This window comes from Poecile atricapillus, chromosome 1 (assembly GCF_030490865.1).
Source record: "Poecile atricapillus isolate bPoeAtr1 chromosome 1, bPoeAtr1.hap1, whole genome shotgun sequence".
In the NCBI taxonomy this organism is placed as follows: Eukaryota; Metazoa; Chordata; class Aves; order Passeriformes; family Paridae; genus Poecile; species Poecile atricapillus.
Window position 1 is genome coordinate 33513095 of NC_081249.1, and position 12655 is coordinate 33525749.

Here is a 12655-nt window from a genome sequence, read left to right on the forward strand (position 1 = left end):
TGTGTTTTTAATTAAGAGTTCAAAAATATATTAGTTTTGTGGTTCAGCTGGGAGGCAAAAGCTGTGGTTTTGTTCACACTTAAAAGTTGTAGGCTGTGTAGCATTTTAATGATGCCATTTGAGCTGCCACAACCAGGGCTTTGCTTGTGTTTCTATGGAAAACTTAAATGGGTTCAATCGGGACATTAAAGAATTATCCCATAATGAAATATGTCATAAGAAAAATTCATTCAAAGTCATGTTTGGAAAAATTAGCCAGCCATTTATTAATCATTTACTTATTTTCTTCACTTGTCCTCCCTCCTCCAGTGGATTTTGTGGGCGAGGCTCTTGGCATTTCTTAGCTGGAGCCTCGAGACAGAGCAGCAGTGGGCTGTTAAAGCGAGCCCCTCTGGCCACCCCCGCTCCCTGAGTGCCAGGTGTTTCTGCTGCCCCTGAGCCGGGTCCCTCTGGATGAGTCGGGAGGCTCCTGCACGGACCCTGTGGATTCCTTTGGGGCGTGTGTGTGGTGGCGGTGGCGGCAGAGTGTGTCTGCTTATCTCAAGTTAAAAACCCAACCCACATAGTGTGATTCATGTTTCAACAACCTTGGCTCTAGTACTGCTTTGATCTACAGATCTTCCTGTGTTGCTCAAAGTTAATTGCTTAATGTGGGGTAGCCAGAGAATGTCAGGAAGATGGGAAGAGGAACTTAGGAAGATGAAAAAAAAAACAAGCCCCCATACCAACCAAGCTCCTCTGCTGCCTCCCCCAAAGAAACAAAACACCAAACACACAAACACAAAAAAACCCCAAAAAGTGAACCTTTAAATCAAAGAGAATTAGTAGAGTCAAAACTTCAAAATTTTGCATGGTCAACATACAGGAGCTGTAATACATTATGTGTTCCCCTTCTCTTCCCCACCCCCTCCATAGATTGTAAGGAAATGTTTTCTTTTGATGCCACAGCCTGAGTTGAGCAACAATAGTTGTAATAAGTAATGGGATCTGTGCCACCCCTCAGTGGATGGGTGGTTGTATCTTTTTCTTGTACTCCAGATGGGTGGAGGAGCGCAGATGTTAGAGTATGGTGCTGACACTTCGGCTAGAAACTGCCTTATTTCGGTTAGAAAAACATTGTTATATCCCCTTTATAAATTCCTTTTGTTCTGGCAGGCTATGCAGTTATCGCTTCCTTGGTTTTTACTTGCATTTTTGCTCTCTAATGCTTTCTTCCACAGCTCCTAGCTGTCCCGTTTTTGTTAACTTTTTGCTCCGAGGCATGGGAGAAGCCTCACCAGGACAGCCCCTGGTCAGGCTGCTGACATCTCTGAGGAGTGCTGCAACTCATCTGTTGGGTGTGACGGCCTTAATGCCTTTGCCATGTGCATTACAATAGGGCACAAAACTTACATGTGCATGGTCCTGCAGGAGGGGAATATGGGCAGTTGGTGGAGGGAAAAATTCCTTCTATTCCCATATTGAATATTGCTCAAGGCTCAGGACTGGATTTTAAAAAGGGTGAGTAAGCAAAATCCCTGCCAGGGAAGCTAAATTATTTGGGGTTGTCAAGGAGAGGTCTGGAGGAATGTAATGAGGAATTAAATCAGGAGCCACATGGAGATTTCCCTCTATGCTTATTTTGTTTGCCCTCCTATGAATTTCTAAGCATGCCTGGTTCATAGAAGACCCTCTTGAAGGTAGAAAGCATTTGGTGTATAAGGAGAAGTCAACACCTTAAGCCAGCTGAATAAGCGTGCATCTATCTGAATGTGTTTGTTGAAGTGTTTTTATTCCCAAAACAGTATAGAGAAAATACTAATTAAAATTTCATTTGGTTGGTATTGGTGAAGTTGGATCCCATTCATGTTAGGAGGATGGCAAAATCAACTTTGAGTATATTCTTATAAATTTCTTTTTAGCTGTAGTACTTATTGCATTTCTATCATAGTATGTGCACATGTAGCTGATACATTTCATTTTTCCACATATCAAATGAGAATTGTGGAATTTAAGGCTTTATATTCTGGGCATATCATTTGCTTGGGAAAGTTGCAATAAAAATTTAATACAACCTTCACTTACTTGCCAAAAATTAAATTGTAGCTCAAACATTAAATGCTTGATGTCACTCCTACTACCTAAAAGCACTCCTTTCATTTTTTTAGGAGCTTGTGATGCCATCAGCTGAAGCGAAAACATCTACCTCATGACCTGGCATGTAAGTGAAGGAGGAAATGATACTTAAAAATAAATAAATAAATATGTGTGTTGGTGTTTACAATGTGTAAATTGAATCTATATACCTTCAACTTTCAGATATCACCTTTTAAATGAAAGCTTTCTGAATTTTAAAGGAATATAAAGTCTTTTAAAGGGGAGGAAGTCATAAAAGAAGCTGTTAACAGTAACATTTCAGCCTGCAGGACTCCTTAATAATCTCAGTTAAAATCCAGCTTATGTATCCCATAATGCTTGAAATGCTGATAGGCATAGATGGAATAATTTTATCTTACCTCAACATTTACACACTGCTTCTACTCCTTTTTATTCTGTGCTTCTTTTCTGGATATAGATTTTGATAGTTGTGATGAATGCATACTATACATGGTGATACCCTTCCTAAAATTAAATACTGTGCTTATGCAGAAGATTTAGATTCTTGATATACTCAAGATACTTCATAGTGAACTTTCTGCAGTTTTGTGACACTTCTATTTTATTCCCTTAAGTAAGCAAAAAATATTTCAGTCCTCTGCAGAGGCATTTTTAGATTTTTTTTTTTTCCTGCCCACTCTGCTTTTCTTTTATGTGGGTTAGAGGATTAAAGTGCAGTCAATGCTTTGAGGGGCCAATGTCAGCGGTGAGCTGAGTGTTCCTAATTGGTGCCAACACCTGTCCCTCATTATGAAGCCTTGTTCAAGCTGTCCGGTGAACCGAGGTAAACGGTCTCCCTTGCATGTCTCTAATGTGATTATAAAGCCCTCTCCTCATGCAAGTTTTATTACTTATTCAACTTTTGGACTGATGTGGAAAGTGAAGCTAAGCTGAGCCATTTGGCTGGCTACCAAGCTTCATAAGGAGCGGCAAAGAGAAGGGATTCACTCATCTCAATTTCAAGAATTTTAGTTCAAAGCTTGCTTCTGTTTTGACTGTTTAAATTTTAAAAAAGGGGGGGAGGGGAGGACTGTTTTTGGAATTTTTTTTTTCTAGTTTTCAACGTCAAATACTCTGAATTTAGAGACCAGATCTACAGACTCCAGCTGAGCTGTGAACATCTGAGTGCAGCTGCTATTGTGCATAACCCATTGATTTTCTGCAAATAGAGCTTTGGCCTTGACTACTCTTGCACCATCGCTTTGTCTTCCAGGGGTCAGGGCTTAGCAATTCTTTTCTACACAAAACCAGCATCAGCCTCTCCTCCCACCTGATTCTGTACTGTTAATAGGGCTACGATGCATTGTGCTTTGCCATTGCAGCTGGAAAAGATGACCTCAGACAGATTTCACCAAAGAAATTAATGGCTCAGATGAGATGGATCGCTATCATGTTTGGGCTTTACAAGCAAAAGTTTAAGCATGGTTACATTTTTCTAAGTAGTTTAAGTAGGTTTTTAAGATTTTAGCTTGCAGAATTCAAAAGTGCAGCAATACAGTGCTGGCTGGAGGTTTTGGGTTGTTTCCTTATGAGGGAGGAGAGAGACAGAATAACTTAAGATGTGTATCTTGGAAAGGTTTGAGATAATAAACCTGTAAGAATCACATGAGAACACTCTTAGTTATCCATATTAGGAAGGTGAAGTAAAGAAAATGTAAGTGTAGTTGATTCTTAAACTTGAGACATGGAAGTGTAGTTATTAAAGGGATTGAATCTCTGCAGAATAGAAGAGAACCCAAAAGAAAATCTCAGGTGGACAGGGCCCTAAGATGGATGTAGGCTGTATTTGTACAACTGTTTATTTGATTTCTCCTTAAAAAAGGAAAACTAAAAATCAATAACTGAAGTACACTGGGAATGCTTTAATCTTTTACTTAATAATTTTGACCAGAGTAGTTTGGTGAACAGCAATTAACAAACTTCAAAGGAACCAGTATGTCAAGTGTCAGAATCTCTGCTAGTTGTGGTCATCATAACCAAAACCTTTATCTGATAGACGTACTTATTTCAACATTTATCACAGCCCTATAGATACTCATCTATCTGTAGTCCACAGAGTTCAGGTTAGGAAGTGGTGAATTAAAAAACAGTGAAATCCATAGTACCGAGGGGAATTAATGGGTTATGAGTATGTGTGGTTTCAGATGATTTACCCTATGCAATTAGGCCAGTTGCTGTCTCTGATAATGGTCAGCCATGGACACCTAGGGAAAGAAAGCATTATAAAGTTCTGTTGGCTCTGTTGTAAAATTTTGAATTTGAGCTTTCCAGCAGATTGACATGACATTGTGTTTAATAGTCCTTGTTCTCCATTTTGCCTAATTTTCTTCAATCTGTTTGCTTTTCAGCCTCTGCAATATGCCATAGTATGGAGTTTCTCAAAGTAATTTTGTACATAATGACTTTTTTTCTTCACTTAATTACTTTCCCTTGAAGTTTCTTCTGTAACTTTGTTTTCCTTGTCTCCTGGGCCATGAGAATCTGTGAGTAGTCTCTTCATTCTGTTGCTTCTCTTTGCCACTTAAAACAGATCTCCCCTGTTCTGCATCCTCCTTTCACTGATAGTCTCAGTCTGTTTCATCTCTTACACTAAAGCCATGGCAAACTTTCCTTATGGCTGTAGTTGGGGGTTCACATTCTGCAAATACTTCTCCAATGCTGTCGAGGGAGCTAGAAGATACTGCCTTGCACTTAGCATGAATGAGTGATCCACTAATGTGGCTCATCCATAAAGCTTTCTCTGTGTCACTGAGTGGGTGTAGCAAATGAAACCAGACAGACTTGTGTTGGTGCTTGTCGCTGCTGCTCTTGGGCCTTCCCAGAAGTATATCTCTCTTGCATCAATGTGCTGTTCTCCTCCTACAGTAGCTGGCTACAGGCAATTTGGGAATGTCCAAATACCATATTTTTAAAGACATTTAGTTAATGTGTATGTTGTCATCTTCCTCAGACCTAGAAGTGTCTCACAGGTGCTGTGGTGTGGCTGTGTATGTATTAACTGGAAACCTTAGCTAATGTTGGAGTAGGCCAGCAGCTCTCTGCCTCACTGGCAGGGATGTCTGAGGGAGCAGCTGCACATGCCTGATCTGTGATCTGCCCCCGGATCACAGCTTCTGTGTGAATAGCCAGTCACTTTTGGTGTTGCAGAGCTGGTGAAGTGGATGGCCAGAGTCTGGGTTGCTTTATTCTGCCCCAGTCCAAGGGCAGGCTTGATTGTGCCTTCTCTCCTTTGCAGAGCCCCTGGTAACTGGTACAGCTGCAGTCTGCCCCATGTTGGCAGCTGGGTGAGGTAAGAGCCTGCAGAGAAGGCAGCTTCTTTACAGGCCTGACCCCTGACCAGGTGGAGTTGCATGTACAAAACATATCAGTTGCAGGTTTTGCATTGCATCACGGAGTCTTAAGAGTGATGCTGCTATAAAGGTGGTTTTGTTTGCTTTTTTCAGTTTCATAGTTGTACTTTCAGTTGGGACATCTTTTCTCTTTCTGTTTCTCAGCAGAGATTTTAGTACTGCTCTTGACAGCATGGGATTCAATTGCAGCAGCTGCAGCATCTTGTAGCTCTTACCAGCTAAATAAACATGTGGTGAAACACCTTCCTGCTTCCATTGCTCATAGGCATTTCTGTTCTTGCCAGCACAGGAGTGCAGAGTGGACAAGAGATCTGCTTTGGAGGCAGACTCATTACTTCACCCCTTGGCAGCTTTGGAAGGTCAGCTGTGATAGTTCCTTATCCTCAGGGGATGGAGAGTGCTCTCTTCTACTTTCAGAGTCCACCTGTTTGAGTCCCTGTGTTCTTTGTGATCCACCCTGTGGGTTGGCACCTTTTGTCCTGTGCCATAAAAGCCACCTGCATCAGCTCAGCTTAAGCACAGCTTGAAAAGGACATGTTTCCTACTAGGAACAGTAGAATAGTGATGGCCTAGTCTTACTCGTTTAAATCTTGTTTATTTCTGCAGGACAGAAGAGGAAGGAGGAATTTAGAGGACTGTTAATGGTCAGTCTTGATCAGTGTGTCCCCTCATTAAAAAATATAAAAGTACTTTGGCTTCAACATGGCCATTTGATGAGAAATTGAACCTTATGTGGTTTTCAGGATGCATCCCTTGACTGCTTTCCCAAACAAGATGTGACATTTTTGAAACCTTGGACGAATAGAATCATCCTTTCCTCTTTTCAGGGTAGCATCAGCCCCAGTGGACTGGGGCTTTATTTATTTATTTATTTGTTTGTTTATTTATTTATCTATCTATCTATTTAGTTGTCGCTGCAGCTCATGTTATGACAGGGAAAAATACTTGATTTTTGCCTTTACTTTGCACGTAAAAATGGACAAGCATCAGTTGACTGTAGTATCTCTTTCATAATGATTTTTCCCCACCTCATTTTGGTGATATGGAGAAACCTGGAATGATGTTTATTTTTTAAAATCTATTTTAAATCTCTTTGACTAAAAGACCTTCTGCGTCCTTTGATGTTTTGTATATTACAGATTGTAGTACATAACATTAATTTAATTGACTGGATATTAAAATTAATTTTAAACCATTAGTTATTAAGACAGATTTTTTGTCTGTTCAAAACGTTTTTTAAACTAAAAAGTGTTTTAAGAAACCTTATAGTAAATGTTTTCTCATGCTGTGATGTTTTGACATGGAAAACCAAAATAATAAGGCAATTGCATATATACATGTTATGTGAAATGCTAGAAAATGTAGTAGAATGTTAGTATTCAACCGGTGATCTGAAATATTCCAAATACTATTTAGGGTTTTGGCTGTGACAGTACATTCCTTTTAATTGTTCCTATCCAATGATCCCCTCCGTGCATTCTTTTTACTTGAGGAAAACTAGCATCCAGACTGTTTACTTCAACTTGTAAATGACAGTCATTTCTTGTCAGATAAGGAAAGAAATTATCAGCCTAATGTTTCCTGCAGGAAAATATTTGTGTTCTTACTTTTTTGAGTAGGGTATAAAGATGCATATTGATGTTTTCTGCCTTTTACAATCCTTCAGGTTTTATTGGTGATGCAAAATTTTGCAGTGAAGTGGTTAGTCTCTTCAAAGCATTATAAGTGAAAAAAAAGACTGAGTCAGAACAGATAAAATATTTAATGCAGACTGCTGTTGTTGGATTATTTTATTTGAGATTTGAAAAGAACAAAGCAAGAACAGTGAAACCTACTTTAATATGTTTATTAGAAAGTACAAAAAAATTGAATTATTTTTTAAGCAGGTGTTTTGTAGGATATAAGAACTTTTGCCTGTGCTATTAATACGAAAGTTTTTCATAATCCCAAATAGCACATACAATTCTAGATCCTTCCTTCTTTGATAATATTTTCTGCCTGTGATCCTAGTTCCTGCACCTGTATTTTGTCATGAAAGCATGTATTAATACAGCTGAAGAACAAAAAAAGATACAAGTGGGCAAATGTTGGCAACATCAGGCAGATGGGGCAAAGTGGGGCTTCACTTGAGCTAGTCTAATACTGGTTATTGCTTAGTTTTCAATTAAGTAGTGACACTTCTGTGGGTTTGTTTTTTTTTTGTCCCCATCTCCCCTCTCCCTGCAGTTTCATCACTGTGCAATAGCAGAACAATACTTAGTGCATAGTAGAGATTTTTCTGATTTTTCTTCTGTTTGTTTCCACATGTGCATCAGCAGGAAGGGCAGTGAGTGGCAAGGTCACAGAATATGCGCTTGGGAGACCTGGATGCAGCTGCCTGCTGATGCCGGAGGCTCCAGCATGATGTATGGCTGCTCTGCGCTGCAGCTCTGAAATGTCAGGGCTTTCAGTGCTTGCTTAATATGAGCTTATCATTAGGGTAGATATGGTGAGGACTGAAAAACACTTAGAGCCAAGGTAACGTGAATCATACCAGTTCTTAAAATAGAAAGCCCAGCTAAGCGCTCAGAGGTTTTTCTGCTCAGTCATATTGGTGAAGTGTATGCTGCTCCTGTTTCTTGCCAGTGCTTGGCATGCCTGTGCCTGCAGTCTCCTTGCAGATACAGGGCACGTGGCTGTCTTTGGGTGTTTGAGCCCCCTGGGCAGGCAGCCCCTTGTTTGCCTGGCTTAGCATAGGGTGTGATGACCTGTTCCGGTCCATTTTTAGTAGCTGTGCATCCACGTCAGTCTTTTTTCAAAACAGACACTGTCCTTAGCTTCATTTAGTAAATGGGCTTAGTGGGGTTTTCTTTTCTTCTTTTGTCTCTTGGTTCTTGAATGTCTTAGTGTTAAGTCAAGTATGAGTTTTCTTCTGAGAAAGCCCTGTAAAACAGACAGAACACGATCAATAACTGTGTCTCCCCAGCTGAGGCTCTTCCAAGCGGATGAGCTTCCTGAGCATCAGTAACTGGGGTAGGTGCTTTTCCATGGCACTTGGTGCAGGTGCAGTTAGAGGGCCACGTGTGAGCTGGCCCCTGCCTCCTGGGCATTTCCTTCAGGGATCAATTAGCTGCTGTGTTGTTTCCAGCCGCCTGACAAGAGACAGTTTATGTGATGCTGAGCAGAGGAAGTGAGAACTGTAGTGGCATCGCCCTTGACAATATCTTGCTGGCCACCTCAGCTTGTGGTGGTGCTTGTGTATTCAATATCATTGTGACTTTCCCATTGGGAACTTGTTCCTCATTTCATCATGCTGGAGACTTCCTTGCTCCCCCAGGGAGGGGCCTACAGCAAGGGGATGGATCTGGCTGGGGTGGGCAGGCACACTACCCTGCTGGTCGTGACTCCCTTTCCTGAGGGATGTACCCTCATTTTAGGCTTTTCCCTGTCTGGGAGTGATGCCAGGAGGAGGGTGAGAGGAGCTGGGAGGTGGGTGTGAGGAGTGTTCACTGGGCTGCAGCCAGGCAGACACACTTCAGGCGTGTAAGCATGGTGATGCCAGGCAGCACCAGACTGGTTGTGGTTCTAGGGAAGGAAGTGATTTGTTTCTTTGTTTTATTTTAAAAGCAGACTTGCATTCAAATGCAATATGGTGTTTTGAAGGAAATAATTTTGTGTGTCCAAATCTCTGCTGCTGTTTTGGGAAAATGATAGTCCTGTTAATAAACAGCTGGTATAAAACCAGTGTTGTGTTCAGGAGTAGAAAATTGATAATGAGGACTGAAGCAGAGAGTAGCTCAGAACCAGTGGTGTATTTGCTTGAATTAATGGCAGTCTTATGTTTATTTTTATTTTAATTGACTCTACCGAGGTCAGTATCGTCTTCAGGATGCTAATGCTAAAACTGTGTGTTTAATGAGCAGAAATATTTCCATGTCAGCCTGGCCCACCTGGCTGTTCTGTGTACAGGCACAACACGAGTAGCTTGCCTCAAAGATGAAAATAAGGGTGCTCAGTCACTGCTGAATGTCAGGAAAGCACAGGGAAGACATTGCAATTTAATTTCTTTGTAGCCTCTTGGAGAGTTTCTGCTGAGGTAATGGTGGCATTGCACGTGTTGCTGGTGATTTGTTCTTCTGAGGATTTCTGGTTTTTTACAAGCTGCTAGGTGTCAGGCAATTTCAAAGGCCTCTGGTGTAAATCTGCTCCCCTGCCCTTGCAGTGGGTCAATGCATGGATATGGTACCAGAAATTAAAAACTACTTCTGTTTTCAAGGCAGGAAAGGTATTTGGGGTGTGCTGTATTTTATTGTGACGTTGGAGAATGTTATTAATATTTAGTCGCATCAATTACCCTCTTTTTATACTTGAAAGGCAGAGTGATGGTCATTAAGTACTTTGCACTAGACTGGATGATGGATCATCATGGTAGAAAGGGCACATGAAATGATGTCAGGATTCCCTTTTGGCCCATAAGCCACAATGAATGCGTGTGTGTGATTATATTTGGGGTTTCTTCATCCTAGTTTTATGATCTATCCGATGACTTCAGTCCAGAATTCAGCAATTTCAGGGGATAAGTCATGTTGGAATATGATAATTTGGACTTCTTTTATTCTTCTCATTTTTAAACCTGCAATACCTTTGAGGCAACTGCTAGATTGCTTTGTATAAAGAGGCAACATACAAGAAAGACAGAGTTTGAGACTGTCTTGTTGCTACTTCATACAGACCCATGTTACTAACCAGGTTCCTGTAATGTGCACTTCCTTGCTTGCTACAGTTATTTATTGCCTGACAACAAAGGAATTGGTTGTTGCTGGTACTGCTGCTTCTAAAAACCGGTGCATTCCTCCTTTGTTGAATTACAGATTATTATGTTAATCAAGGCTTAGTGTAAAATAGTAGCAAGAAAAAACATATCTTATGATGGGCCCAGAACAATCTTCACAAAATAATTTATTATTTTATTTTGAGAGTTAGGGGAGACTAAGATAGATGTGGTCACTCTATTAGGGGCTTCTTGAGTAGACTAGGAGTATACTACAAATTTTTAAGAATTATCTGGTTAGAGTGAAATAAAAAAGCAATCACAGGATTGTTAAGGTTGTGACTTTGCTGAACGTTCCCTTCTGTGAATTGTTTAACCTTTCAAACCTTTTCAGTGTAGCAAATATTGCTGCACCAGGTTTTTAAGTGAGTATTTTTTCCAGTTTATATAGCCTTTTTGTGAGATTAGATAAGATATTAAAAAATAATAATAATAAACCCAAACACGAGTGATTTCTCTTCCTCTAGTTATTTGAAAGGTTGTATTAACTCTATTCATATTTTGTAATTTCCCTGGCAGTTGACTATGAAATCTGACCTATTTAAATGGTTTTACTGTACTACATTTCCTGGAGACCTTTCAAGATAATTTGCCTCCTAATCTAAATTTAACAGTTACATAAACCACATTTTGGAGACTTGAAAATTGCTACCTACTGCCTCTGCCTTTTTTTTTTTTTTTTTTTTTTTTAAGACAAGCCATATTGTAAAAATATAAGTACAGAATTTTAATCTGAAATTTGCATGTAGTCTGTCATTTGGTTTTCATACATAGATGCTGTTTTTCTTTTTAATAAAGTAAAGTAGGTTACTTTTTGTCCCACTTGAAAATTTCCATACTGTTGTGGCCAATTCCATTTTTGTCGTGCTATTTTAAGATGTGAAGAAGTAAAATCTCACAGGTCTAGGATATATTTGCTTAACAGTTTCTTGAATTTTCTGGTTCTGTGTTTTCCATCTCTGTAGGTCCTAACAGGTACTGAGTGTGTATGGATGTGTTTAACCTTTGTCTGCAACAAACTGAAGCCAGGAAGCACTGCTATTCCTTGGAGATACTGTTTTGCTCAGAAATCTTGGCTGGCTTTAAGGATTCATTTTGTGCGCTTGTCACTGATGTCTTGCCTAATATACTGCACAAATTCAGACTCTGTGATATCTCATCCTTGTGTCTGCTGTTACTGATGAACTATCCAGAGGAATGCATTAGAAAAAGAGGCTAAATGTAGTAGTTTATTTGGTAAATTTAGTTGTTTACTCTGATGCAAATTGAAAATGAAAAAAAAAAATATTTGTTTTATTTGTTTCTCTGGGTATTTGAAATGGGTTTTTGTTTTGCATGAGGCTCTGAAATTTTGTTACCTGTCAGCTACTTACATGAGCTGCTTGAGTGATTTTTTTGAGTAATCCATGGTAACTAGCTTTTCAAAAGTGGGAAGTGCCTTAAGTCAGTGCAACATTGATTTTCCTCAGGGCCAGGAGAGAATGGTGGTAGAGGCAAGTAGCTGCTTTTTGTTCGCTTTAGCAATGTGTGTGTTATTACACACACAATCGTACACATGCAGTATGTGTCTTGGTAATATATGCATTGTTTGTGAATTAGCGAAAAGGAGCAAACATAACTTAGAAAGCATTAATTTCAAAATGTATCTCTTAGATTTTTGGAAATACAAGTGTTGCTGTCCTAAGATTCTTGCACGTGCTGGCTGAGGTATTGATTCCTCTTAGCTCAGGATCCATGTTTTAATTTCAGCCCGGTGAGTGCAGGGTGGCTTTTTCCTGGCTTTCCTTGAAAGTGCAGTGATGTGTTGGATACAAGCATCAGTTCTGTCTCCAGGGCAAAATTCCCAATATGTACAGCAGCCTTCTGGAAGCCAGGGAAAGCTGGCAATGCAATGTTGCTGTCTGTGGCTGAGGTTTTCCTAGGGTTGTTTTCTGCTTAAACACACAAAAAGGTTCAGGGCATCTTGACCTGCGTTCAGTTGTTAAGGTGACAGCAAGCAGTGAGGCTGGCTTTTCTTTTTTAAAGTTGCAGTTCATGTCTTAAGCTGCTTCAAGCAAATTTGGCATAAATGTGCAGCCGTGGCTTGGCAAGTCAGATGTGCAACAGGTGCAGAATATGGTTCAAGTTTAGGAATAACTCTAGTAATCCATATTAAAAATTATGCCAGCAAATATTTCATTGCAGTAATTGCCTTGAGAGTTTCACATCTTTTTCCTTGTGACATGATGATTTCTTACTGCTGCTTCTGTTTTTCAGTTTTCAGTTAGAAGATCCCTGAAGGGTGGGCATCTTTAGGATTTGTATATGTTGTCATACAAGTGATTAATAAGATGTTAGTCCCTCTGCGGATAAAAAAAAG

The 12655-nt window shown here is 39.9% G+C and overlaps 1 protein-coding gene across 8 annotated transcripts in view; it reads left to right on the forward strand.

Moving 5' to 3' along the window:
- Positions 1 to 12655, forward strand: part of JADE3 (jade family PHD finger 3) — a 64530-nt gene that overhangs the window by 15614 nt on the left and 36261 nt on the right. For 5 of the 8 annotated variants that reach the window (XM_058854569.1, XM_058854559.1, XM_058854580.1 and 2 more), the window contains one exon: positions 2148 to 2200. The exons of the other annotated variants lie outside the window; for them this stretch is intronic. The gene's annotated coding sequence lies outside the window, so the exon portion shown is untranslated. The remainder of the gene's footprint in view (positions 1 to 2147; positions 2201 to 12655) is intronic. 8 annotated transcript variants of the gene reach the window in all.